Genomic DNA, 3,028 nt, shown 5'->3' with positions numbered 1-3,028 from the left:
GTAGAATGCCTTTGTTTTGATAGCACGTATGTCTACGGCTCTATGGAAGCGTTAAGAAAACTAGGTAATGGCCTCATAATCTTTTGGGTAAACTAGACATTCACTGTCTAACGTTTAAATTTTATTTTTTTTAAATCATGTCTAACATTTAATTTATGTTTTATTTTAGTACCACAAGGTTAAAAATTTAATGGAATTATTGTAACTGAAATTTTTTATAGGTAAATTACATCATTCATCACTCAATTATCTTCTCACTTCTATTTTGGTTACTAAAAGTTAAATTTTTTAATTTAATTACTCAACTTTCAAATTGTTCTTATTTTAATCATTTTAATTTATTTTATTAATAATATAGACACTTGTTTTCATCCAAACTTTAATAAGATGATTCTATTTTAAACTTCAAACTTTTAATTTGATTTACTTTAATCATTTCCTTTTAGTTTTAGAACTAAGGTTAATATTTATATATATTATAATAAATAAATTATGTTACTAATTATTTTAATTAATTATATGCGTATAAATAATTAAATATTAACACTTTTATTTATTTTTCACAGGTTACACGATAAACCCAACATATTAATCAGCCTAAACCAATTCCATTCTCCATTATAAATATTAAAGCGTAAATTATCTACTTACCTGGTTGGTTGACGCGCATAGTAGATAACTATTGGAATCCCTTTGACTACCAAATATTTAATGAAAATTTAATTAATAAATAAATTAATGGGAAAATCTAAACTTTAATAATAAAAGAAAAAGTTCTAACCCTTTTCAAATCTTTAAACCTTTTATTCTTTCATTCCTTCACGAGATAACCAGTTTTAAAGAGGGTTTGAGAGAGAAAGGAGAATCTACAATCCTTCTTTACTTGAAAGACTGAAACTTGTTCATTCATCGAAAACCCCAAGCAATGCAATAGCCAAAATCGCCTTTCCATCTCTGCATAAGCTGTGAAAAAGCCGTATCTGGAAAACCACCATTAATAATAAGCTTCCTCTGGTTCAAGTTCCCAAAAAATGAAAATTCCATTCTAGGATGAACAAGCTTGAGGTACTTGGCTATGGCGAACTTAGCAAAATAAGAATATGGGTTTTGAACTAGAAAAGATTTTGCCTAAGTAGTTTTCAAGCTCTTGAATTCTTTAAAATATTCCTCCTTTGTGACCCCGAAATCATGAGAAACGAAGCCTTCTAACATTGTTTTACACACAATAGATTCAAAGACAAAGCATCAATGACTTTGTTTTGCCAGAATGGTACCAGACTCAATACTTTTAGCAGCTACATCAACATCCCATTTTGCTATCTCCATCTCCTTCATCATCAACCTCACGAAACTACGAATAGATTTCATTGTAAAGTGCAAAACATGAACAAAATCATTTGGATTCAACGTTGTGAACTTGATATTATCGAACATTGAAAGAAGCCCACTTTCGTTTAGTTTCTTCTCCATGGATCTGTTTAAAACGGTGCAAAGTGCAATCTTTGAGTTGTTATTGATTTAAAGCAATGTCTGCAACTTTTCTTTCGATATCATATTCCAGCTTCTTGATATTGATCTCGTCAGTGCGCATCAAGCTTTGTTGTTCTTGGATCTTGGCGTGCATCAAACTGACTTGTGGTGAAACATCAAGTTCATGCTTTAAAAACTTGTGCTTCAGCTCCGAAAGAACTTTGAGTTGTTCCATGACAGCTTGTTCAGCAGCTTGAATGGCGTCGCTGTTATAAGGGTTTTGAGCCATTTGTAGCTTGGCGTAAGCAGTTTTGATGGAAGTGACACTAACGAAAACCATGGCCAAGGCATCACCTCTTCGGTTAACATCGAAGCCGCCGTGGGAGCTATTTCCAATCCCATTGCTTGAAGCAATTTTTGTGGCGGTTCTCAGGTTGACGACCCTTTGAAAAGTTCTTGCTAGTTTGCTCTTATGGCTGCCATTGTTGAAAGTTGGTTTGAGTTAGATTGTTTCCATTGTTGAGCTTGAGCATAAAAAAGAACAGAAGAACAAAAGTGAAGATGGTATGTTTGAAAAGAAACAAATGAACAAATTTATTATTAAACCTTGATTTCCCCATTAATTTATTTATTAATTAAATTTTCATTAAATATTTTGTAAAGCACCGGTCAAAAGGATTCCAACAGTTCTCCACTATGGCGGTCGATCATCCAGGTAAGCAGATAATGGTTCACGTGTGTTTTCCGTCATCCATATTATCAGTTGTTAACGTCGAGTGACCAATGTGTAACAAACGATAACGTTTGTGATCGATTTGTGACTTTTGAACATTAATGGTGAAAACGAAAACTTACTCAAACATTAGTGAACATTTGTGTAGTTTACCCAAACTTAAAATTCGTGAGAAAAAAAGCAATCAAAACGTTAACAATCAAACAACCCAATACTTATATTAAAATAAAAACCAATATTTAATGTTAAAATTAAAGCATTTTAAAATTCAATAAGAAAATTTATATAAATCTTAATTTTTTTCACATTTATATTAATTAAATATTAAATTTAATTCATCTTTATTTAAAATTTAATCACATTATCTTTATCAACGGGGTGTGCAAAAAAATCCAACGTGATAGATTTGATCCGTTGATCTAATCTAATTTAATAATTTAAATATCTAATTTATTTTTTAACTTTTTGGATAATTCAGATGATATATCTGAAAAAAAAATTGAATCATTAAATAAAAAACAGATCAACGAAAATTATTTTCGAATTATCTAAAATCCGATAAAATAATGGGCCTTAAGAAGAATTTACTGTCCCAGATATACAAGGAGTAACCCGTCCGTAGCCTAAAATTTTCAGGTTGAAATAACCAATCCAACCTTACTTTGCCTTGTCTTGCAGCCTTGATCTGTTTTTAATTTATTTTTTTCCTAACAATTCTGGTTTTGTTTTTAATTTTAATTTACCCTACTCTGTGGTTTGATAAATATATATTTGTATTACAAGTTAGCTCTAAGTCATTAACCAACCCTTCTTTTTTCTTCTTGT

At 30.5% G+C, this 3,028-nt stretch overlaps 1 pseudogene; it reads right to left on the bottom strand.

Moving 5' to 3' along the window:
- Positions 1-811: 811 nt before the first annotated feature.
- On the bottom strand, positions 812-1,969 carry LOC120186596 (annotated as a pseudogene).
- Between the last annotated feature and the right edge of the window lie 1,059 nt (positions 1,970-3,028).

Source organism: Hibiscus syriacus, unplaced genomic scaffold (genome assembly GCF_006381635.1).
Source record: "Hibiscus syriacus cultivar Baekdansim isolate YM2019G1 unplaced genomic scaffold, ASM638163v2 tig00004013_pilon, whole genome shotgun sequence".
Classification (NCBI taxonomy): Eukaryota; Viridiplantae; Streptophyta; class Magnoliopsida; order Malvales; family Malvaceae; genus Hibiscus; species Hibiscus syriacus.
This window is presented reverse-complemented; position numbering and strand designations above follow the sequence as displayed.